The sequence below is a fragment of the Delphinus delphis genome, chromosome 3, assembly GCF_949987515.2.
Source record: "Delphinus delphis chromosome 3, mDelDel1.2, whole genome shotgun sequence".
Taxonomy (NCBI): Eukaryota; Metazoa; Chordata; class Mammalia; order Artiodactyla; family Delphinidae; genus Delphinus; species Delphinus delphis.
In genome coordinates, this window is record NC_082685.1 from 165,112,898 (window position 1) to 165,139,669 (window position 26,772).

General features: G+C 41.0%; 1 protein-coding gene across 1 annotated transcript in view; it reads left to right on the forward strand.

The window, feature by feature from the left end:
• The window catches only part of SEMA5A (semaphorin 5A), a 477,095-nt gene that overhangs the window by 115,490 nt on the left and 334,833 nt on the right, over positions 1 to 26,772 (forward strand). The window contains exon 2 of the mRNA XM_060009673.1: positions 6,467 to 6,561. The gene's annotated coding sequence lies outside the window, so the exon portion shown is untranslated. The remainder of the gene's footprint in view (positions 1 to 6,466; positions 6,562 to 26,772) is intronic.

The following is a 26,772-nucleotide window of genomic DNA, read 5'->3' on the forward strand; positions in this document are numbered from 1 at the left end:
CAGCATTAGAGTCTGAGCACATAAAATAAATGAAGACGTGGAGAACCCAGAACTGACACAGCCCAGCATGCATATTGGATTGGCTCGTATGGGTTTGTACTAATCTGTTTGTGCTTACTGAGTTAAAGGAGAATGTCTTTATGTTTCTCTCTACTGAATTGGAGAGAGAGCATCCTTTGTAGCTGGAAAGTTCCAAAAGACTTCTTCTATCTGTTCTTTTTTTAGGAAAATATTTTTTCTGAGTGATTTACCCCATTGCCATTTCAGTAACAGTTCATTGTGAATTTCACAGTCTGCCATCTTTCCAGGGGTAAAAACCGTCTTCTCCTTCATGCTCTTGCATGGGACCTTTGTCTGCCTTAGCTCAGCTTCGTCCTGAGAAGGTTTTGGTGTCAGTTGTGACTTTAATCTGTGGCAGGCATTTCCTTCTTCCTATGAAATGACCAAAGGGCTGATTTAAGAACCCAAGCCCGTCCTGTTTGCTTTAACAGAAGTAGCAACAGTAGTTAAGTAACTTTTTGAGTTAAATCTTGATCTTAGAATTAAATCTTGAATTTCGAGCCCAAGTTGAATCTTGAATCTCTTTTGTGTGGGCAAGCTACTGCTTACAGGGTAGTCTTGTTGAGTGTGTTGTTCCGAATAAGTAGGAATTGAGAGACCAGATTTTTCAAAAAGCCTCCGACAGCCTTCTCTTTCTGGGTAATGATATTCTAGTCTACAAAGGACGGATCAATTTAGCTGTCAAAATGAAAGCTGAGAGGCCAACTGCCCATGCAAATTAACCACTTGTGCAAGAGCTTCAAAACTGCCTGCATGAAAAGTGAGTCTGTCCTTTGAAAACTAGGCACATGGCGGCAGAAAGAAGAAAGTAGTCACCATTCGGGGACGTTGGTGTCCTTAGAGAGCCGATCTTAGAAGTTGCTCATTTTGAGCAGTCGCTTAGTTTTAAGCAACTTGTTTGCTTGAATAAAGTTGTCATTTTTTGCTCTTTCTTTCTCTCTGCTCCCATGCCTCCTGGCAGCTCAGAACATATCTTATTGTCTGGTGTGGGAACAGAGGAATAGAGTTTTTTACACAAGCTTTGAGTCAGTTACTGAGACAATATATTTGTTCCAGGGTCAGCAATTCCTACCAGATTTAAATACTCACCAAAGGATGAGCTGCAGGAAGACGAGATGGAAAACAATTGGGTTTTTTCTTCCCATATGTTGTTAGGATTAGTCAACGCTTTGAGAAGTGAAATCCCCAATTTCCGCCTCCCTTTTCTGTAGCTCTCAGCTGTGTCTAATATTTCTAAACCATCGCATTTCACAGTGACGACTGTCTCATGGAGAGAAGGGTCTCGGCGCAGATCTGTGTGGGAAGGCTCCAAGCAGGAAGGGTATGTCTTTTCCTTGTGCATCTTGCTCTTTGGATACGACTGTCATAAGTGTCTCTTCTGCTCAGGGAAGTAGGGTTTACCTCTGTTGGTCTCGGAGCCAGATGCTTGTGTCATGAAATGACCCAGATGTGAGGTCCTGTGTCCCCACGTGAGGACACACTGTCCTTGAAGCCTCGGCCATTGCTGGGGCTGGTCTCCAGGGGTTCCTACTCTGACCCTAAGACAGCCAGAAATTTAAAGAAGGGAAATGGTGACGTTTGGTACTTGTCTTTTCTAAATGTAGATGAGATAATTATCAAAGAGATTTTTTTTACTAAGTGATCTTGATCAATATGTGGCATTATTTGTATAGAAATGAATTAGTTGGTTATTGAAGAGATGATTTCTGATTTGGGGAAAGCCAAAGGGTGAATTCTTTGAGGACAGGACTCTTACACGCAATGTTGGCATTATGTATGCCATTCTTTGATACATCCTCAACCCAACTGTGACGCAGGAAACTGTCTGATTGGCCGTGTATACTGATGTGGGAAGTAAGGCAAAACATCCATTTTGCTTTTTCAGATACAATATTGTTGTGTAGTTACAACTGTGAAGATTTTAAATGTGTTTTTTTCTCCCCGTACGTTTGTTGTATCATGCATGTTTGTGCAAGATCTCTAACCTTCTAAAGCCACAGCTATTTGCACTGATGTTGTCCCTATGGAATGCTACCTGATTCAGACACTGCTTGCAAACAGAATTTGACTGGGGTGCAGCACAGATTCCATAACACTGGCCAGTGCGGGCAAACCTCGAGGTGAAGGAACACCTTTCCAAAAAGAAAAAAACCCTAAGAGTTGGGCCACCTCATCACTTCTCTAACGCTGCTTTCAGCATTTATACATCATAATGTCAAATAATGTTCAAAGTTTGGATGGGGATATTGAACAAACAACAGACCTGTCTTAAAAACAAAACACTTTTCAAAATGTGAATCCTGACCCCATCTTAAGTATAAAGATATCTGGGGAGATCTGGCCCTGTGGACCAGCTCCTGACACCAGCCACCATCCGCCTGGAGGGGAGGGGCAGGTGGCCGCTCCCCAGAGCACGCTCAGCAGGGCCCCGTACAGACCGCTGCCTTTACCAGATGCTTTGTTCATCACCTCAAGCTTTATGTGCGTTTGGCTTTTCGTCTTCAATCTTCACGTTGTTTTCTGGAATGCTGGGATTTTTGCTTAGGAACTTAGGAGCAGAGGCTCTGCCCTCGTCCCTCTTGCCTGGAGCCCAGCCTGCCCGTGATCACTTATGTCCTTAGAAGTCTGCACCTTTCAGAGCATCCCCATGTCTGTGCAGGCTGCTGCTTGTGTATTTGCTTCTCTTTCCCCTCCTTGCTTTTCTAAGTGTCCTTTCCTCTCTCCCTCTTCCCCCTCTCCTCTCTACCATTTTTGCTTTCCTGCCCCTTTCCCTGTTCCTGTTGCCAGCACTTTTCTTTTTCTGGATGCCTGGGGGTTTCTGATGACCCTCCCAGCCCACAGGAGCCTGCCTTACTTTCAGGCAGCATCCTTCTATACCCTCAGTGTCTGCTGTTGATTTCTCCAAGCACCATCCAGCGAGGCACACGTGTTTGAAAGGGAACGGCAGAGACTGTCAGAGGTGACGTCACGCAGGACCGCGAAGTTAGGGACCGTGTCAGGAAGGGGAGCGGCATGGCGTGTACAGACAGTCAACCCATTTTCTTCAACTCCTCGTTCACCTCTGAGTGGTGTTGGACGAGGGAGGGAACAATAATATCCTTTACTTATTTTGTATCTTCATTCCTAGCGAGAAGATTCTGATTCTCAGAGTTTGTTATTGTCGTAATTTCAAAGACATTCATTCCTCATGGGTCCACACTGAGTTTCTAGACTGATGTTCCTATACAGCTAATGTTTTGCAAAAATGGGCTACGATTTATAGTCTTTTAAAAAAAAATATTTTAAAATTTACAGTTCTCTTGTGGCAGCTTCTCGCCCGTGGTTCCTCCCATTCTTGTCTATTCTCTTCAGAGCTGCCATATTGATTCTCCTAAATACCACTCTCATCCTGGCGTTTTACTGAGGCTTCCATGACACCCCCTTCCTTTGGATGAAGTCTCCTCTCTTTTTCATGTTAATGTGCCCTAATTGTCTGCTTTTCTAGTCTATTAGCTCCTTGGAGCTGCTCCTTTGAGCCTTCTTACAACTTAGCTGTGCATGGGAGTGGCCTTTCAGATGGACTGGCCTTGCGCGCTCCCCAGCTGGTCCACACATTGCTGATGGCGGCTCTTCTGCTGTGGTGAGGCTTTAATCGAGAATCATGAGGCAGAGGACACAGGAATTGTTTCTACTAAAGTTGATATTAAGTAAAAGAGAAAATAGTAAGGGTAATATGGAATCGAGTCAAATGGGGACATTTATATATATTAATAAAACATAAGCAGTTTCTTATTTAATGGGGAGTTAAATATCCACTTTAAAATATTCCAACCTCAGTCTGAGATGACCCTTGGGGGCTTTGTAGCTTCTTAACCTTTTGAAGTTTCCCTCAGTTTTCTGGAAAATACGGCAGTGATTTACCGTTTATACATCAGCTAATTTATGACCTCACTGGGAGAGGATGAGAGAGCTCAGCTTCCAGACCTGGAGGGGCCAATGTCTGTGACTTCAGCTTAGCCTATTCAAGGTCACTGCTTTGTTGCTGTGGTTTCCGCTCCCGACCCTACACTGCTTAAAACACGTGGGTGTCATGTTGAATGGTATATATTCCTTTAGAGGGTGGCATGCCTACCCGGGCAAGGGTTTACCCTCCATAGTAGAAGGTCCTGATGCTGTTTGCTTGGCTGTCATGGGCCAGGGTGGTAAAACACGCTTTTCGCCTTTGATGTAACTACAGCCATAGTTACAGCCTTTCAGGGTGTGTGTCCCTGGATCCTGCTGCTGCAACTAGTTTCTGGTTTAGATTTCAGATTCTAAAGGGAGTCCTGCTGTCCCCCAAGCTGTGTGAACTCTCTATGGGCATTCTGTGCCTTGAGTGTCGCCTTTTCACAAGAAAGGGACTCGCTTTTGAAGTCTGAAGTTTGGGCCTGGAGTGTCTGGCTGTCTAGGTTGCAGGCGGTCCCTGCCTGGATTCAGCAGGGATGTTCTCTTCCTGTGGTATCTGTCGTGGGGTTGTGTCAGTGCTTCTGGATTCTTCCAATGTGTTCTTTGGCCTCTGTGTCCTTTGCCGTTTAAGAGGCTGGCCATTCTCTGTAGGCGTGACTCTTGGATGTCCTAGCTGAGAGGCGACATCCGCTAATTTATGATCTCACTGAGGGAGGATGGGGGCGCTTAGCCTCCAGACCTAATTAGCAGCCCTGTTTTTAATTTAATTCTGACACATGGGAGTCTGTAGGAATTGCTGTGTATTCATGGCAGTAACCGGTGGACCTGTCCAACTTTATTAGTTAAATTTTGATTAAGAGATAAACAAATACAAAGAAATTTTAGTACTAATTGTAAAATAGATTTCAGGGCTCAAGAGCGGAAGTTGTTGTATTCAAGCATGCTGTTTAATAAAGAAGCCCCAACTAACATATTTGTTGCTACACCCAAAGGAGATATTATTGGTGTTGTGAGAAAGGAATTGGCTGCTCCTAGGAATTTTTCCTGGGCTGAGTATGCCTTCTTACCTTGGGGAGAGCTCCCTTACTCCTCTATTGGCCTCAAGGATTTGCATCTGCACCTCCTCCTTTCCAAAGTATGAAGTCACAGACTTTCAAAGACTCAGCTGGGACCTCATAGGGATCAGTGATGCTGCAGTGCATGAATGCGCCTGGGCTGTGGGCGCCTTCCCGGGCAGTTCTGAATAAGTTCTGAATATGTTGGATCACCCACTTGCTTCCCATGAACTTACCAAAGGCACCTCATGGAGGCCAGGAGCCTCATAGAGAGACATTGTCACCAGCCACTGCCCTCTCACCTCCGAACCTCAGTACTTTCAAATGGCATTTCAGCAGATAGAAAATCTTATAAATTTCCAGATGTAATTCAGTTGATCTTCTGCAGGCAGATGGCCTTTAGATTATTACTAAGTAGACAGTGTAGGAATCATGGCATAGAGGGTTAGCCAGAATGTTCCAGAATGTTCTGGGAACTTCTCCCCCTTTTCTCATCATCATCCTCAGCTGCTACACAAGTGTTTGTGTTGGGATAGGCAACATCAGTGTGTTTGAGGTTTATGGCAGCCAGAAACTGCGGATTGAAGAGAGTAGAAAGACACTACATGGACTAGGACAACAGAAAAAGCATGAGCCCCCAAATTGTAATATATGAAGTGACAGGCATCACTAAATAGTAATGGACACATTTCTTTTTTGAATATGAAATGGAAAGCAACCCATTTCTTCAATGTCTGGCATACATGGTTCTAGGGAGGCTGGTGCTTTGTGGTAGTTTTTCATCACATTCCGATATCAAGTTTTCAGGATTTTTATGTGTTAAATTGAATGAGCAGATTGGATAACTTTACGTGGTTTTAGTAAAGTGAATTATTTTCATGGTTTACAATTCCTTTTTAAAATAAAGTTATCATATTGTGCATCAAACAAATTAATATGTAAATAAAAATACAAGCTCAAAATCTAGTATAGTTTATTCTATACCTTCTGCCTTTATCTCCTATTTTTGAAATGCATTACTTAAGGTACAATATATTCCCCAAAACAGAATGGAAGAGCCATCATAAAATGGGTAGATTCACACCATCTGTCTGAATTTGATGTTCAAACTGCTAAAAGTAATTCAAACAGGTGTGGAATGATGGTCCTTTTATTAGTTTCATGAGATTTGTTCTCGTATATTAACAATATTTGAATTTTTATTTCTTCTTTTCTGAAGAAAGAAGTCCATTGGTGCATGGGATACGAGGCTAGGGCTGTCACATTTGTGATTTCCAAGTTGTTCTGTTGTTCTGTGCTCAGCCTTGCCAAAGCAGCTGGCTGTGCAAGGCATTCATGGAACTTTCCAGAAACGATAAAAAATGACCATGGCCTCTTTTAAAATGGGTTAATAGAATCTCTGTTTTTTTTTCTTTTCTTTTTTGAAGCACTGGTATGTGAGAGTTGGGCTGCCCTGGCCGAGTGACTGTGGATCCTTTGTGTGATACATGATCAAGGAAACACTCCATCCCTTCCCTCCTTGGTAAGTCGGACGCTCCAGTGGGAAATGAAGAAGCCAACGGTTTTATAGATTGAGGTACTGTGATGGTTGGTGAGCATCACTTATATCTGCTGTTAAGAATGGCAGTGAATGAATGAGCAGGCTTCCAGAAAGAAAGTGAAAGCACAGAGAAGTTAAGTAATCAGCTCAAGATCTGACAAGCGGTCAGAGGCAGAGCTGTGATGTGAACCTATGTTCTAAGCCCTAACCCAGTACTACCTCTTAGCACTAAAAATGGCTCCTGAGAATAAGGACAGACACACTTTTATGCTGTACTGGAAATACTCAGGTCCTTAAAGAAAAGCTCACAATAAATAGTGAGAAATCAGTTTTTCAAACAGCAGTCTGTATCAGGAGATGGTAAACCTTTTCTGAAAACGGTGAGGTAGTAAACATTTTAGGATTTGCTGGCCATATCATCTCTGTTACACCAACTCAGCTCTGTGTTGTAGCCTAAAGCAGCCACAGATGATATATGTAAATGAGCAAACGTAGCTGTGTTCCAGTAGAACTTATTTACAAAGACTGTTGTCAAGCTGAGCTGGATTTGCCCCACAGGCTGTAGTTCACTGAGCCCTGGTCTACATGCAGTGCTCAAAGATCCCAGTGCAGAGAGTGAGAGTGTTTTAGTGGCCAGTAGGTATGAGTCCCTTAACAAAATTTAGCTTGGATGCTCAGAATTTAATCATAACCCACTTTTAATGAAGTCTACTGTAGCTGCAAAAACCTACTCCTTGGAGTGAGTGCATTTGGTGTCCCAATGCTTTCCATGGTCGGCATGCCTCTAGTGTATTAGTCTAAGTCCAAGCACCTAGACTATAGCTCTGCTCAAAACAGGGCCTGATCAAGAATATTTTGGTAATCCAGAATGTATAGCTCATTTACAAAATAAGTTCAGGTAGCATTTCCTATTTTGGTCTCCATATAATTTCTAAATGTGACATTTTTCTTTTGTAGCCTTATACATGCTGCTGCTTATACATATTAGGGCAAATATGCAATTATCTTGGGCTGTCTTGTAATTATGTTGCACAGAAGTGTTCTGGTATCAAATCTTCATCTTTTATTCTGAGCAAAAGCAGATGTTTACAAGAGTCAAGTTTGAACAAGATTGACATACTTAAATCACGGCCATACCCTTGGCCACATACATCAGATGAAGTAGGTTTGTTTTTTGTTTAACTTTTTCTGTTTAACTTTTTCTTACAAAAGGATACTTCTGACACCTCAAGGCTTGTTTGACTCTCTATCTCACTGCTTATCATCTAGCAAGACGGGTAAAGCAAAGCCAATTAATTTGTGTTTCCTGAAGGAGTTTAAGCAGGGACCTGTCCTATTCTTTCATAGAAATAAGTAACTGTAGCAAGCCCGTGAGCCTGATGTAGGATCACTTTTGAAGATGTGCCTTTTTCCAGAGCCCCTCGTCCCTTGGTACTTGTTCCACAAGTAACGGAAAAGTGTTCTTCACTTTAATGGCAATGATATAAAAAGTAAAATTCAGATTATAAAAGTATTGGAAAGCTGTGTATGGTACCTTATTAACTGGAAAAAGCAGGTTGCAGAATAATATATTCAATAGAATCCCATTCATCTTAAACACACACACACACACCGTCTCTGCACACAAGTGCCTGTGTGCTACAAAGTCTGCTAGAACATAGACCAGTACATACCAAACTCTCAGTAGATTATCTCTGGGGTTGAGGGTGTTTGCCCTTTACGAGCCATATATTCACTATCTAAAGTTTTCTCAGGAATGTTGTAGTTTTGCAGTTTAAAAATATGAAAAAAAGGATTAAAATAGTGAATGCTACTTATGGAAATTATGTAAAAGAAGGGGAAAATTCACCCATAATGCCTCCACCAAAGACAATCATTGCTGTCAGTTAATGTAGTCTTTTGTGAATGTTTTACAGAGTTGAAATAACACTAGACATAAAATTTTGCCTATATCATCTTATTGAAAATTGTTAATAAATCTCATTTTAATGCATCATAATATTCTATCATGTAAAGACAGTATAATGTAATTTAACTGCTTCTTCTTTGCTGGAGGTATATATTATTTTCAGTTAACAAAAATCATAGACAATGTGAAAGGATCATGACAAGGGGAGTGTAGCAGACACCTGGATTCCACTGCTGCTTTCTGGTTTTTTACACCTCACGCTATCACTACCTTATGAAGAGTAGAAATTTTGGAGCATAAAGTAGATGCTTCATAATATCAGCTATTATTATAAAGCTTTTTTTTTTAATTGAAGGTTAATTCATTAAGTCAGAATAGCTGTAGTTGCTTTGCTATTTCAGAGCCAGTGAGTTTTAATCAGATTGCCAGTCGGCTTTGCAGAAGTGTCCTAGACATTTATACTTCACCAATAATATGTTAGAGAGTTTGTTTTGCTAAAACCTTACTATCATTATCATCATTAATTTTTTAATCAATTTAATAGTATTGCTTCCTTTTATATGTTCTATTGTTTAGTCATTATGGTATTTGGTAGATTTGTAAAAACTTTTTGTGATAATTAGCCATTTTTTGAGAAGGGGGAGACAGAGGGAGAGAGAGAGAAAGTAGAAAGGGAACTTACATGTGTGAAAGAATTGTTAGTCCTTATTTAATACCCATTTAGTTCTTGAGATTCAGCATTTTCTTACAGATATTAACAGAATTTATTTTTAAGAATATTAACCGTGGGCTTCCCTGGTGGTGCAGTGGTTGAGAGTCTGCCTGCCGATGCAGGGGACACGGATTTGTGCCCCGGTCTGGGAAGATCCCACATGCCGCGGAGCGGCTGGGTCTGTGAGCCATGGCCGCTGAGCCTGCGCGCGTCCGGAGCCTGTGCTCCGCAACGGGAGAGGCCACAACAGTGAGAGGCCTGCTTAGCGCAAAAAAAAAAAAAAAAAGAATATTAACCCTTTGTTGTCATTTCCCCCCACTCTATTTGCTTGTTAGCTTTATCCTTTTAAGTTTAAAGAAGTTTATTTTAGTGTTGCCAAATAGTTCCTTCATAATTGTTTCACCAGTGCTTAGAAATTTAATAAAAATTTTCCTTTACTTTCTTCTGATGTTATTAAAAATATTCAATTCTTTCATTCAGGAAAGAGTTCAGTTATTTAAGAATAGCTATCATTTTTTGTAATTCTCATAGTTTTATTGTGCCTCTCTTTTAGCTCTCTGACAAAAGTTATCTGACAATGTTAATCTAAGGAATATGTTCAGACAATCAAAATATTTGTAGGAATGAGAGATCTCAATGACACATTGCTTCATCCTACAAATAGAGACCAAGTTTACACCCAGACAACTGAAATTCTTTCATTCTTTTACTTTCCTCTTTTGGTCAGGGAATGGTTAACTTTTGCATTTTACCTATTTTTTTAACAACTGTATTTCACATTTTTTATTTAATAGAACTTAACTCATTATGCTGAGCAGTATTAAGTCATATCTCAGTGTTTTTCCTCTTGTTTCATTTCTGTTCCTAACTTTTGGTGTTTGCATTAAATGTTCTGTGGTGCATCTGAAAGACCAAGGCAACACTGGTTGAATCTCATGTGTATTGGTTGATGTCTTCACTTGTTGACTTTTAAAGCACTTACCTAAAATATTAATTTCATTATTAATTTTCATGTGCCTACCATAATGGTTTCATAGTTTATAAGTTCCAAAAGATAGAGAATTAGCTAGATTTCTCTTTCTGAGATGACGTGAACCTGGAAAGATTGAACCCCAACTCAAGTCTCCATCTTTCCTTAGTTTTCTAGATTTGTTGGCTGTAAAATTCTGAGTTTTGCTATCATTGTTTCAGGTGGTGCTGCTGTGCTGATATGAATTCTATTTTGTGGTATTTGCGATGCATTTCTATGTATATTATTGATGCAAGGTAAGCTGTTGCTTAAACACACTGCGTGGTTGTATTTGGGGATCAAGATTTAGCCTGTCATTCTCAATAAAGTCTGGAATCCTAAAGCTGTGATCTCCACATCTTATTATTCTTGTCCCATTGCCTAGTCAGCCGGATGGAAAATCTCCATGAGGTGATCTGGAAAGGCCCCATGCAGATCTGATCTGTTTTGTTGTGTGCATCTCACTCCACATTAGCTAAGTCCATGGACAGGAGAATTGTCTGCTTCCATTATCCACACGAGGAGAAATTGGAGATCCCGTTAGGGAGCTGGGGAAACCTTGCTTTCTCTCCTGTTCTCTTCCCTGTTGGAATTTTGGCCTTTTTTAATTGCTTGTTTAGGGGAGTAGCTGCCAAGTGTGTTATTGTCCCGGCTTTGTGACTACTATACATATTTGTGAGTCACAGATGTGTGGTGAAGTTCAGAATCCATGTTCTTTCCTTCGTTTTGTGTTTAAGTCGGGCTGGGAATGGCATATGTGTACTGTTCATTCTCAGACACCGATTTGAGGGGCAGAGGTGTGTGGGCTTAATTGCTTGGATTTGAAGCTTTATGTGTGTGTGTGTGTGAGGATACTGCCCCCTTGATTAAACTGTGTGTAAGATATTTTTTTGGCAGAAATCTCCAAAGGGCATAAAAATGACCCCATGTTTGGATTTTTGGATTTCAGGGGACTTGAGGTTTTCCTGCCTTGTGGTCTCCAGATCAGAGTGTTGGAGAGGCTTCTATAGCTGCAGGGTTACAAACCTAATCAGTTCATGTTTTATCCACTGGGGCCTTTCATGCGGTTTTCATGTGTGTTTGTGTCTGTTTTAGCCTCCCAGGCCACAAAGGGAGCAGAGTCATTTTGTTTCATTTGCTTTTGCGTAAAGCTTCGGCAGTAACCACTCTTGGTTAAACCAAAGCAGAAAAAGCAAAGGTTGGAGAGATGGTCAGGAGGTTCTGGGAAGTAAATACCAGCATATTCTCGTATAACAATGTCTCAAAATAGTGATCAGATCTTCCACTTCCAGCGTTGAGGAATTAGGTGGGTGTATCTAAATTGTTTATCATTGCTCAGAATTTTTGGGGGGCATGGGGGGAGGTGACCGCCCTGCTCACAGCTTCACAGCCTTTGAGAGCTCTTCTTCCTCCTTCCATAGAAAGTCACATCCTTGCTACAGTGATGGTGAGGCTCTTGCCCCAACTGGCCAATCACACATCCCACCTGGTGGCCACACTGAACAGTTCTACTTGAGGCCAAGACTCCAGCTTGGACACCAAAATCCCATTCCTTCTCTTCTACTCAAAGACCCTTTGTTTCTTGCATCATCAGTTTTTATTTTCCCAGCTCTGTTGGATCTTTCCAATAGGAATGCAAACATTAAACCATTAAAAATAAATGAAGTGTTGGCTTGAATTTCCCCTCCAGCTATGACCTAATTCTCTTCTCTGTACAGAAAAATTCCTTGAAAGCATTTGTTTGTAATTATTATCCTCAATTCCTGTGTGTCCACTTCCTCTGGAACCCACTTGGACCACACAGTCCTTCCATCAATCCTGCTATGTTGCTACATCCAGTGGTCGACGTGCAGGCAGCATCACACGTGACAGTGTCAGCAGCGTTTGTATAGTATAATCCCTCCTTCTCAGCTCCTTGAAGCACTTGCTCCATCTGGCTTCAGGACACCACCATTCCCTGGTGTCACTCCACATCTCTGGCCATTTACCTCAACTGCTCATCTCCCTTCCCTACTGGAGTCCGAAGGGTTCAGTGCCTTGACTTCACCTCTTCCCCCGCCATCCTCACCATTTGAATAAGTTCTGCCCTACCCATAATGTAGGCTCCATGAGGGCAGGGATTTTTGCCTTATTTGATCGTTGCTCTATCTTCAGGCATAGCGAATGGCCTGAGACATAAAAGCTGTCAATGTTTATTGGTTGGGTAGATGGATGGATGGATCTTTTGGGATTTTTCAAACTGGATAAGAAAAACCCTATTTCTAATTAGGATACAGAACTGGAAGTACATGAGATTGTCTGCAAGAGGAAGGAATGGGATTATTCACCCTCTACCCCCAACCAGAGTTTAGTGTATTTGGTATAATTTTCCCCATATTGTCCAGCAGGTGGGTACTTACTTGTTCACCGATTCTCAATTCACATGTCACCTCCTCTATAGACCCTTATCTTCTGTATCCATGGCTAGATAAATTACGTGGCACATCCTTTGTGTCCCCACATTCCTGGGCATGTCCCTACAATGGTAATTTAAAGTTGGATTCATTGTACTGTTCCTTGTAAACACTCAGTCTTTCCTTTTCAGACCAGGAAACCCTTGACTTGATTGTGTTCATCTTCCCCATACTCAACACACAATAAGCACTGAATACGTACGTGTTACTTAGTGAAGTGATTCCAACCGAAATTTTGTAAAACATGATTTACTGTAATGGTCCTTAAGAGTGTGATAAGAATGTGCTCCTCCAGCCTTCTGATTATGCTATGTTTGATTTAAGATGCTTATTTCATGATTTTGCAATAATTAAATAATTAGATTTGTGGTAGCCATTATGGACTGTCCCCATATTGTCCAGCTGAGGCCATTCATTCCACTGTTTTTCCAGAGTGTTTGCTGCTTTCTAGTGTAAGGGCACATCATTCATAGTACTTCTTAGAGAGGAAAGACTGCACAATCCTTCCGGAGTCTGTTTCTCCCTGATGCTTGTCTATGAGTCGAGAAGATAACTGGAGGAGAAGTTGGCAGTAGTCTAGTATCACATAGACCAAGACCAATGGCCCCCTCCACCATGCAGCAGGATCAGGTGTCTGTTTCTTCCTGGCATTTAACTTTTCTTAAATTGAGTGTTCACACGCACTCTTAGTATTGCACTGGCATTTCATATGTATCTGTCTTCAAGGAGTACGTATTATTAAATGTAAAAATAGCACAGAGTAGCATGACTCTTAGGTTATGGGGCTGACCAGGCTCAGAACTCTGAAGTCGTATTTCCTGTAAAGCAGATATCAGGGATGTGCATGTTCAAACAACAGCACTGATGTGCCTTTACAGAGTCCCTGCTATGCTGGGAGCACAACTCTGAGTCAGTTGAATATGTATATCTATAGACAGATAGGTAGGTAGATAGAGAGATAGATATAAATAGATACAGATATGTTGATAGATATATAGGTTTGTAGATAAAGGCACAGATAGCACTAGCCTTGAGCTCATGAAGGTCACTAAGGCAGGAATACAATCAATGAAATAAATGTCTAAAACAGTGTACTAAAGCCCAGCTTCGTGGCTTAATTATGAGTTTCTGATAAGTTAATTGACAGCTGCTGAAGGATCCACAGCTGTGCAGCACCTTTTAAATGATCTTTCACTGACTTGGTGCTACAAGCACGTGCACATACACATATACACACAATGGTTTTCATTGGATGGTGTGGACCGCCGGCCACCATTTTTATCCCCCATCCCTGAACGCATACACATGTTCTGAGCTGAGCTGTGACCAGCAGGTAGGAAGCTTCCACAGGCCAGGCACACAGTAGGACCCAAAGAAGAAGGAACAACATCAGTGAAGCATGGAATGACCACGTGTTTCCCATACAAATGCTCATTCTGAAATATCTTCACTGAAGCAAGCATATTTTTAGTAGGCAAATCTAGTTCTTTGCTCCCAACTATGACTTTTCTCTTTTTTTTCTGGAATTCCTTCTTAACTCTATTTGATATGTAGTTATATACTAACCTGATCATTCCACTGCTATATTTCTAGGAGCTGATTACATTTCTTTTGCAGCTTTCTATTTTATGTGCTTTTATGCTCTTCTAAGATTATTTCATAATCCAGATGGAATTAGGGTGGTGTCAAGGTCTTAGAAGTTTTTTCTGGGATGTCATAATAATAGCAATAATAAGAAAAGTGAATTATGATGGTCTAACTTTGTTCTGTGGTTATAATGTTAAGTGTCATGTATACTCTAACTTTGACTGTTATTTTCTGGTTCAAGTTTTGTTTTTATGGAAGAGCATTTACAAGGTCATTTTCGTTTTCTTAAGCAAATCCTGACTGGTCAGAGATACCTACAGCTAACATTTCTAACCACAGGTGCATGGTTTGTGAAGACTATTGATTTGGAGTAGGTTCTTCTTTTTCCGAATGCAGGCCAGTTCCCCGCACGTAGAAAGGGTGGAGTGTAAATATTCTATGTCACCTCCACCTGCCTGCATGTTTGGGTCTGAAGGACTTGGACCAGTTAAAAAGAGGAGGTCATTGAACAGCCCCTTGTAATGTGGAAATGATAACAGAAATTTGGTAGAGGTTCTCCAGCATTTCATAATATGGAACATGTTATAAACCACTGGTACTAACTTAGCAATAATTCATACCAGTGGCTAAAGTTATTTGAGCACACCCTACATCCCAGGCACTGGTATAACTGCTTTATTTATATCGTTTCATCTTCTCAGCAACCATGCACAGCAGGTTCTAATATTATCCACAGTTTAGAAATGAGTAAACCAAGGCGTGGAGAGGTTAAGAAACTTGCTAAGGTAATTTAGAGGTTACTCGGACGCCGACCCCAGTGAATAATTTATAACCTTTGAATCCACAGCGTGTTTTACCCCCTTTATTTTATAATGGTCACCAAGGGAGCTCCCATGGCAGACTATTACAGAGAAGAATTATAAAGCAATAGACGCACCTATCCTAAATGTTATTTAAAAGCAGCTATAGGTTTCTGCACATAGTATCTTGGTTTTATTTCACTGAGGCAGCAAGTATTTTGAGGGTTGGAACCCACTCTCCCTGTGTAATTTCCTTGCAGAAAACACATGATTGGTGGTTAATCTTAAACAAAAATCCATCATGGATAAAACATCTGTATAAACACATGGTGCCTCTGAAGCATCTCTTCCTGTACACGGGGGTCATCAGGGGCATCCCAATTAATGTCGGGTTGGAAATTGTGTTTCTATTATTGTTGTAACACACTAACCATTTTCTTGAAAATTGCAAGGAAAGTGACAAGGAGAAATAACCTGTGTCCACCCACCTGCTCTCTCCAAACAGATCTTTATTGAGTACACACAGGGTAGGAACTCTTTTAGGTATTGATGATATACAGGCTAATATGAAGCCTCCTACTTCTCATGGAATGTATGTTTTGGGGGAGAGTTAGATTATAAACGCTAATAGTAACATATAGTGGTAAGTACAATGTGGAGAATCCAGATAGGGTCACGTGATAGGCAGTGACTAGGGGGCAACTTTGGGCCACCTGTGTGCAGTGGGGAAGGGGAGAGTGGTGTGAATGGAGAGCAAGAGATGGGCAAGTGTTAGGGTGCATAGCACTTTGTATGACAGGACAGGACACCTCGATATTTATCATGGGCATTGGGAAACCTTTGCCGAAGTAGCAGTGGGACAGGATGTATTTGCATTTTTAAATTGTCATTTAAATTTTCGTGGTCGCCATGGAGAAAATGGATTGTAGAGCAGCAAGAGGGGAAGAAGGACGACCAGCTAGCTGGCCATCACAGGGGACCGGGCGAGGCATGGTGGTGGTACCGTCTAGGGTTTTGGTGGAGAAACTGGATGGATGTGGCACGTTTCTAGAAGCAGGGTCAGAGGTACTCTGGTGGCTTGGGCACTGGGGGAGAGGGGAAGAAAAATTAGGAGCCATAGTAAGCTTTAGGTTTGAGTAGGTTGTTGGATTGTGGACCATTTACTGAGACAGAAGTTCTGGGGACTTGCGTAGATTTTGGAAGGAAAGTCAGGGATTATCCTAGGGTCATATAAAACTGGGGTTGAAGGTCAGAGAGAATAAGCAGTCATATATGTGAGTCTGGACTGTCTGGGGATGATTGGGACCAGAGACCAGTATTGTGGAGTCACCTCCATATTTGACAGTATTTCAAGTCCAGGCCTTTCACCCAGGAGAGACTGTAGCGAGTAAAAGGGCACCTCAGGCAGAACCGTGGGTGTTGGAGGCTTTGAGCAGGGGGCTGGTATCCCTTGGAGAGCACTTCACAATATTCCGCTTGACGTACTAGTGCTTTGATACTTCAGAAGTGATCTTGAAAGGGACAAAAAGTCCCAAAGGTAATTCTCCCCTTGAGGGATTTCATTCAACGTGTTAGCAGCAAAATTCTTCACTGTTGTAACCTAAAAGGCCATTCTGGTTATGGGAAATAAGGTCATGTCCTTACAGTGAAGTAGAGTGGTCCCTTGGTACCTGCAGGGGATTAGTTCTGGGACGTCCCGGATACCCAAATCCGAGGATGCTCAAGTCCCTTATATTAAATGGTGGAGTGCAGTGAACACAGTTGGTCCTCAGTTTCCCCAGATTGATCTGTGGTTGGTTGCATTGCAGATATGGAAATCGCTGGTAAGAGGGTCAACTGTATGTGATGTAATGTAATTTCTTTTCAGCCTTTATTTTGCTTTTTCTTCCAATCAGCAGTTCTGGTTCCCACCGTTTCTCAAAAACAGCCTCTTGCCAGTTGAGCCTTGGGAGGCATGGGGCAAGGTGTGACGTGGGTTTTAACGACCTACCCAGTTTTCTTTATTAACAACATGCTACTTTCTGAAATTAAAACTGTGTGCTACTATTCCCTCATCCCTCAGTGTGCTCTTTTCATTACTGTCATCATATTTTTTTCCAGGGACCGTGGGCTAGTGAAAGTTCAGTATTTAGGAGGCCTGGGGAATGTTTTTGCCAGCGAATTTCACATTGTGAACGTCAGTTCTGGCAGCCATCTGCATATCTGTTGACTAAATGAATCTCTGTGAACATTGCAATGTGCTGGGTAAGAGACTCTATGACATGCTGTTAATAGTAATGCAGTGGATAATGATGCAGGCCAGAGAGCCACTCAGTGTCTGATTCCCTGCAAGGATTCTAGTGAACCCCACTTGCATTGTTAACACCTTTTGTAAAAGGCTGAAAGATGCAAATCTTAGGATGCCACCAGAATTTTATCAGTGGCTTAGAATTTTGATTTCTGTCAAAGAGAAATGCATTGAGCGGATGAATGTAAAGTTGAGGACTCTCATTTTTCCTAGTTAGTGACAATAAGATTTCACACTGGCCATTAAGATTCCCCGAGACGGATGTGTTCTGCTGTAAGCCAGGATATAGAGTTGTATGTTGAGAAGTCATGGGTTTGAGCGTCCAGAGTCCACACAGAGACCGTTGTGAAAAGGACACCCATAATTTGTAAGGCACAGTGATCAAGCACTTGTTAAAACTGATGAGCTGAACGAAAGATTAAGTTACTTTTTTTCCAGTGTGTCATTTCATATCCTTTTTAAGACTGATTTTATTCCACAGTTTTTGGGATTAGAAACAATATACAGCATCTTTAATGTTGATACCAATGAGAGTCCGATAAAAATGCAACAAGATGAAACAACCCAAGAACACTAAAAGATGCTTGCAAGGATCAGCTAAAATGATAAATGTATTTCTCTCCCACTTTACCACCTAACGAAAAAGGCTGGGACTTGATTACTGGCAAAATTCTGGGAGATGACAGAGCTGGAAAACAAACTCTCAATGAAAATGTCAGGAACCGGTTCTCTGGTGGACCGTACCTCACGCTAGCCTTCTCGTTTCTTTATCTCTAAAGTAGAGAAAAACCCTGATGCCACATACCTTTTTTAAAGAGACAGAGAGAAGTTTCTCCCTCTGATTCACCCCATTTCATATACACAGCTACATTGCTTTACTTTTGGGATTCCTGATTCTCCCAATGCTGGAGATAGTTTCTGAGCTAAACATACCATGTATCTGTTCTGATAAAAAAAAAAGTCCATCCTCTGGACAGCACAGAGTAGTATTTGTAGCTGAAAACTCCCAAACAATCTGCCCAGATTTAAGAATTACAAATAGCGCTACATTTAGTAACATCCACCCCAAGGGGCAGGCAGGACCAGCCACATTATCTACTGTGTGGGTAGTCACATTCTTCTCAGCCAGGGAAGGGGAAAAATGACGTTTGTGCCAATGGTGAAGAGTGCACTTTTGGACATGTCATTTTATTTATACTGGATCCTTTCCAAGTTTATGTTTCAGTGGGTTTTTGAGTCTTAATTTTAGCAGTTGCAGACTGGGAATTTTCTGCTGATTTCCTCTTGTTTTTTTGGCAACTGAAGGACTAGAATGTAATCTGGTTGCCATTTAAAGAAATTATCTATGCTACAAGATGATGTAAACAATCTAACAAGTTGAGTATCACATACAGACAATATTTGTAAATCATACTATGGCCTTAAGGTTAATATCTCTAATATACAAAAAGCTATGTAAATTGATAAGAAAAATTCAAACAGCCCACAAGAAAATGGGCAAAGATATGAATAGGCAATTCACATATGAGTAAATTCTGATGTCCAGTAAGTAGGTGAAATAATGTTCCATCCACTTCCAACTATCAAAAAAAAAAGAAAAGAAAAAGAGAAGAAAACACTTGCTGCTGGTAGTAAGGATGCTAATAAAAGGGGACTCTCACCCATTCCTGAGGGAAATGTGAATTGTTTATATTTTGGGGAAAGCAGTCTGACAATTCTTATTTAAAAAGTACACATTCTTTGAGGCAGCGCTACCACTCCTGGGAATATAGAGTATAAAAATGAAAACACCAGCATACATGTATAAGGGTATGTACATTTGGTGTCTATAGTACCTTTGTTTTCAGTGCTCTCCTTTGCCCCCCAAAATCTATAAAAACTACCCCAAATATTGAGTATGTATCAACTGATTATATATTATGTATCAATTATATATTATATGTATCATATATTATATATATATTATATATATATACACATATTACATATATACATATATACACATACATATATACACATATATACATATATTACATATATATACATATATATACATATATACATATATACATATATTACATATATATACATATATACACATACATATATATACATATATGTATATATGTATCAACTGATTATATATTATGTATCAAATATTGAGTATGTATCAACTGATTATATATTATGTATCAATTATATTATAAGAATGCCTATGATATGATGCAGCCTAATGTAAAGACTAATTTAAATCACTCCTGGTTAACATGGAGAGATTTTCCTAATTAGTGAGAAAAGTAGATCTCATGTTATAAAGCAGAAAGACATTCATCCCCCAAGTCTGTGTACCATGTTTGTGTGTGATAGGTGAACATGGGGAAAGATCTAGACGGGTATCCACCAGACTGCTAAGGATGGCTCTGTGGGTAGGGGGAGAAGCAGCTTCTGAGAATTGGCCCTACAGTAGGCATTAAGCTTGCAGAAGTGTGAAGGCTGGGGAATCTGGGGTCATGAACACTAATCCTGTTGCTCTGGTTATAGATGAGTCTGGTTATAAGTAAGATCATCAGCGAGGTGCTTAAAATAATTCCTATAAGGGGTGTAGGCTCTTCTTCACCCCCCAGCCATTGCTTCCTTATGTCAGGTATCGTTTCTCACTGTGTTTTCATAGCCTTCATTCTCCTTTTTTTTTTTTTTTTTTTTTTTTGCGGTACGCAGGCCTCTCACTGTTGTGGCCTCTCCCGTTGCAGAGCACAGGCTCCAGACGCACAGGCTCAGCAGCCATGGCTCAGGGGCCCAGCCGCTCTGCGGTATGTGGGATCTCCCCGGACCGGGGCACGAACCCGTGTCCCCTGCATCGGCAGGCGGACTCTCAACCACTGCGCCACCAGGGAAGCCCTCATTCTCCTTTGAAAGTTCCCTTCATAGAAGGCAAACATTCACCAGCAGCGCACTAGAAATCCTAAGTCTTCTCTTAGGTATTTAATGTCAGATATTTAATATTTCCCCTTCTCTCCAGCACATGAGTAACCCGGTCAAGTCAAAAATGCTTCCTGGGTCTCCTTTTCCCTTTCTATGTGTTCAAATACCATAATTCTCTTGGGTATTCTGGGTAGTGACAAATATTATAGTTCAGGTAAATTATAATGGTGTAACCTTTTACCAAGAGGTGCTGCACAAACAGAAAGGTTGAACCTCATACAGCCTCCTGCACTGCTCTGTGCGTGAATGCTGCTGTTATTACTTAAAAGAAGGGAAACTGGCAAGGGGGTGGGGGAGAGAAAGATGCACAGTGACAATATGTATCATGTGCATGGTGACATACATGTGAGCCAGTGACAAAGGTGGGCATCCCCATGAGTTTCAGTAGACTCTCTGGTCCACTTTTGGAAAATGTCCAGTGCACTGTGCTTGGTTCATGATTGTTCACTCTAGTGCCATGTGAGCACATGTACCAGCAAACAACACCAAGGAGAAATGCAGTGGTGCTGCCCTTGGGCAAACTCCCTTCCAGTATTTGAACTCCATCTGGAACCAATATGGTAGCCAGGGGCCCAGCAGAGCACGTCCTGAAGCCAGGGGTTTGGCTGCAGATGTACTAGTAGGGCTTTGAGGATGCACATCAAAGAGCGTCTGCTTAGTTGTCACTTTTCTCTATCTGACACCACAGACAAACAAAAGTTGTTCTTAATTTGCCCTTCTGAAAACTTGATTTGTTTTTACTGGTTATATGTTGATTTAGTTGGGCTTTGCTGTATCTTGACATACATGGGTTCTTGAGGAAAGTGAAACGCTCCCCAGATTAATAAACAGAAGTCATGTGGTTGTCATTTATAAACATTTAAATCTGCTGTGCACTTGTGCATGGATGCAGACCCCAGGAAAGCTGAGGCCGCCTGTTTTTTGTTTGTTTTTGTTATTTTGGCCATGCTACGTGGCATGTGGGTTCCTAGTTCCCCAACCAGGGATTGAACCCGTTCCCCCCCACCTCCTGCAGTGGAAGTACAGAGTCCTAACCACTGGACCCCCAGGGAAGTCCTGAGGCCTCGAGCGCTATCCCCGCTGTCAAGACACTATTGGGTCCGTCCATGGGCTACGACTTCTTGGGCACCTACAGCATCACAAAGGTTGCCCAGCTGTACCCAGGAGACAAGGTAGCTAGGAAGTCAGCATCCAAAGTCCGTCATCACCTTGTCCCCTTTGATCCTTAGCTCAGAGGTGCAGGTTTCCCTCACTGAGCATGACCGTGATCATGATTTTGTACCACCCTTCCTCTGCCTCTGCCTTTACTTCCTAAATGAGGCACACAGTCTGGCCAAGACATGTTCTATTTGTGCTTTACTTTGTCCTAAATGGTTAAGATGCTCAGGTGGTTGGCCACCTGAGCCCCTCTCAGCACCAGGGTGTTTCAAGTAGAGTAAACCCCGTTACTCGTCCTCATTAACATCAGGAGCGTATTTAGGACAAGTTTGTTGCTTTCTGTGTATAAAGACAGATATCAGAGTTCCTGATCTTAAGAATCTTGCCATTTAGCATGCCCTCAGTATTTGTCATCTAGGGAGGGCAGTTGTCACATGCAGAGGATAAAGAACACTCCTGTTGAGTGGCAGGGATTTCGAGCAAATGGCAAGGCTTTGACTGGAATCACGGGAGGGCGTCTGATCATTGTGGACTGAAGTCCAGTGCTGTTCCTACCGAGGAAAAGAACTTGGAAAATGGAGCGTGTGCCCTAATTTTGCTCCATCTTTCATATAAAAGGTGCTATGGACTGAATGGTAGTGTCCCTCTGAAGTTCATGTTAAATTTCTAATCCCAATGTGATGATGTCAGGAGTGGGGCATTTGGGAGGTGATTCGATCCTGAGGGTGGAGCCCTCATGAATGGGATTAGTGCCCTTATAGAAGAGGCATGAGACTGCTTCCCCCTCCCCCCTTTCTTTCCCCCACCCACCTCTCTTTCTGTGCAGTGTTGGGCACTGCAGGAAAACAGCCTTTGTGAACTAGGAAGAGGGTTCTTACCAGACACCAAAGCTGCTAACGTCTTGGTCTTGGACTTCCTAGCCTCCAAAGCTGTGAAAATAAATATTAGCTCTTAAAGCCACCTAGTCTAAAAAAAAAAAAAAAAAAAAAAAAAAAGCCACCCAGTCTCTGGTAATGTGTTATAGCAGCCCAAGCTGACTAAGACAGGAGGGCTTTAATAAATGGTAAAATGAAATTATCAAACAGAATGACTGATAGGCCAGGGTCATGTGGATCTGAGTATCTGTGGCAATAAAGATACAGCACAGAAGTGAAGGAAAAATGTCTCCAGAGACAGGAATGCAGTTATGGAATCAGGTGGGCTGAACCTTCAGGATCATTCTTATTCCTCTTAACTTTGAAAACTGTAAGAAGTAATAGTCGGTTCCTACTTTGCAGGTTATAGGCAGTGCCAAGGAATAACTGGGGTCAGATGGGTGTGGGTAGTTGAAAAGAAAAATGCACAAACTGAGATCCCATTCAGGGCTTAAGTAAATGTAGATTTACGTGAGAGATTAAAAAATGTTTTATCAAAGCAAATGATGTGCATTAAGTAGAAACAATAAAGACATTCTGCCTATACAACCCAGTGGAATCAAATATTTAATTAGAAGTTGCAGCTTATAACGTTGAAAAAAATGTCCTTTGAAAAACAATTGTTCATGAATTGTGTCCAACTGGTTTTTATATTCTAGTGGGACTTCTTTGGGGTAAAATGTAAAAGCAGCAGCATCTTAAAATAATATAGCAGAGAGTTGAAATGCTTGCTATAAATTGCCTCTCATTTGTTACATGGCAGAATAGAAAGAGAATCTGTATAGGATATAAAATATAATTAGGAAGTTGTCCAATGACTGTAGCAGCCTTCCGATTTTAGCAGCTGAGAAAAGTTTCAGTGGTAAGGAGCTTATAGTTTTCCATAGCTTACAGCTTGTGAGCTGTGGAGAATACGTGTCACACGCAGGGGATAAGGAGCTTTCCTGTTGGGACAGGAATTGTGAGCAAACGGCAAGGCTTTCATTGCAATCATGGAGGGGGTCTGATCATTACGACTGCTAATTGGTCATACCAAGTCCTTCTCTCATCACAGGGCACAGTGCTCCCTAAATTGCAGGGGGTTTTGTTTCTTGTTTTAGGCTGGAGCAGTTTGTCAACCTTGGCACTACTTTGGGTAGGCTAGTTTCTTCTTATGGGGAGCTTTCCTGTTCATTCTAGGAAATTTATCAGCATCCCCAACCTGTACTCACTAGATGCCAGTAGCATCCCCTGGTTGTGACAGCCCAAATTGTCTCCAGACATTCCCAGATGTTCCCAGGTGGAGGGAGTAAAATCGCCCTTGGTTTTGAGTTATTGATCTGAACGTACTCTTCTAAATTAGAAGCAGGACAAATCTAAGTCTTGAAAACGTTGTGTGTATTCGTGTAGCCATACGTCCGTGAAGGCCAGGGCTTGGACTCGATACACTGCAATTTTCCTGTTGCCTTTGACAGTATTCCCGACCTTGGGCCAACAGCTTCCAGCCAGTACACGGGCGAGACAGTCTTGCCTGGGGAAGGAGGCGGGCAAGACCTGCAGCTAACAGTGTCTGCTCTCCCCCGCCTCGGGGCCCTGGGAGGCTCTCGCCTGCATCTAGTTGCTGGGTAGTGCGGGGCCTGCCTTTGATGAATAATGACTTGGGGGCTCACCCCGTAGTTACCAGTGATCAGAAATGGGTTAGAGTGGACCAACGCTGCCACTGGTTAACCCCTACCTTCCCTGACTTCCCCCATCTCCAAATCTCAACGCTTTTCTCCGTCATTTATGGATTTTAGAGTGGAAAGGGTGAAACAAATAAAATTCAACCCCCCAACTGAAGGTTGAAGAAATTAAGAGTAAGTTTTTCTAAGAGCTTGGAGAGTTAATCTATGATCTGATGACCCTCTACCATCATTTCATTTGCCTCCCTTATTTTAACTGACAACCCTCCAAAACAACACAATGATTAGAGTAAAATGTATACTTGGAGTGTCAAAGTGAGTTTTTTTGATGTAACCCCTGAGACCCATGGATTTTATTGAGCTGAGCGAGCACAGGTTAAAGCTGACTTTGAAAGGACACAAATTTCTTTTTAAATATTATTTTGTTGTTGCTCAGCTTTCTCAACTGTGTTCCCAAGAAGAATGTTTTCTAACAACGGAAGATTTCACAGTCTGTATCTTTGCGCTGAATCAGAGACCTGATGCAAACTCTAGCATTGCAGAACATGTTGTGCTTTTGGGAAACTCTTTGAAATAGAGGGAGGCGGTAAAGCAGTGAGTGAATTATAGCGATGCAGGCAGCAGTCGTTTTGATTTGATAGGTGTTCAGCGTGTCCTCTATTACATACATTTTCCATTTTATTTAAAGGAAAATTCCGCCCAATTTGCTTAGACCCACCATCTGGAAGTATTTTCTCTCTTTATAGCCTTTTGACACCTTGCCAACTGAAAGAAAAAAAGATAGAGGATGAAAAAATTATAAAAATACTGATTTTAAAGGAATGTGAAAAGAAATGCTAATTTTTCATCTTCTAACACATGCACTAAGTTAAATTAAGATCCTTTAAGTTTTCTTTGGTAAGTGTTTGTCCTCTGGAATGTGCAACAGAGTGTTTAGATTTCCGTCCTTCCTCTTGCTCTCCTTTAACAACTCCGAAGCCCAATACTTCTTACATGTGTCTGTGTTCAGTGATCATCTTTACTGTATTAGGTAGGAGAGCTCCATCTTACAACTGATGAACCCTAGTCAGTGAGCAGTCAAGGTCCTCTGGTTGGTACAGCTTCTTGTCTACTGGCCAGAGACTTTTTTTTTCATTCTTTAATGAAATTTTACTTCAAGAAAACAGTTTTCTGAAAGCTGCATCTTAAAAGTAACTACTGATTGGAAGCACTTACTAGATAAGTCAAGAAGTGGTTGATTTAGCACTTGAAAAATACAAGTCTCTGTTTTATTTGGGTCAAATGCCCATCCGCTTACAGATCCATCATGACCCATGGGGACCAGATCTTCTCCAACTCAGCATCGAGTGCACTAAGCCTTGGATGGCAATGAATCACACAAAATTGAGACATATATATGAAATGCTGTAACATTTATTGAATAGCCATCTATGAAATGGTGTAATATTTACAGCAGAGCTGCTATGTGTCAGGCATGTTTCTAGAAGTTTTTTGAGTGTTACGTCAGTCGTGGTGAAAACCCTGCAAAGTAAAGGATTTTATTCCCATTTAATAGATAAAGCTGAGACACAGACATTTTTAACTTTCCCAACATAGAATCATGAAGGTAGATTCATTCCAGGATCTTCTAACTTAAAAACCCTTGTTCTGATTTTGGGAAATATTCTTCTCTTAGTTGTGAATGACACCTGTGGTTGATATTTTCTTCTCATCAGTAGATCTGGTAGGTTTTGCTAAGGGTTTTGGATGACTTTCTTGTATCATTGTGTGAAGGTTTCTAGTAAAGAATGTGGCCAGTGTTTTCATATTATGATTAGTAGACAATAAAACCGTCATTCAAGCAAATGCCTTATAAACATTTGAAAATGGACATAATTTCCATCTTAATACATATGCAGAATTCATGATACTTAGAGCACTGAATGTAAATTTATGTTATAAAATCTAATCAGAGGGACTTTTTAATTTTATGCTCATTTGGAGACAATATACTGTCTAGGCATCAGAAGAAAGAGCTGGAGAAAAACTCTCATCTTAGATGAAGTAATTTTTTCTCACTCATAGTGAATTGCTAGATCTTGAACACAACTGAGTAAGGTTTTCCATATCTTATGCTTTATTTATTGTAAATGAAATTAATTTTGTTTGATGGTATTCTTTAAAGTCTCAGATACTATTGCAATGAAATATGATGATTATAATAATGTCTATTTATGCATGTAATATGTTTTCCTAAAATAATAACATAATCAATTTTCATTTCACACTGACAGAAGAGTTGGATATCCTTTTAGATAAACAGGAAATACAGTAGATGATAATTTTGAATCAGATTCTACTAGATAGAAAAAAAAAGTTAGAGATGTTGTCTCCTAATTTCTTCAGATGAGTTTTACTTTATAGAGATTTTACATACCTATATTGGGACACACCTTGCTTGCATTCAGTGAAATTCATTTAAAGGGGAAGTAATAAGCTTTGTAAATGCTAGACTGTTGGGGAAATACAGAGTACAGAAATGTTTCAGAAACAAATTATTAATCCTATGTAATTTATTTTTATTAAGCAGATAGAGCTTTTGTTGTCCATGTATAACAAAACATTGTGAAATAATATCTGCTATCATTTGTCTTTCCATTCCTGTAACCAAGTATATGCAACAGGGTGGAAATACATCATGACTTAATTTCTCCAGTTTATGCAGCGATTTCAAGCATTCAT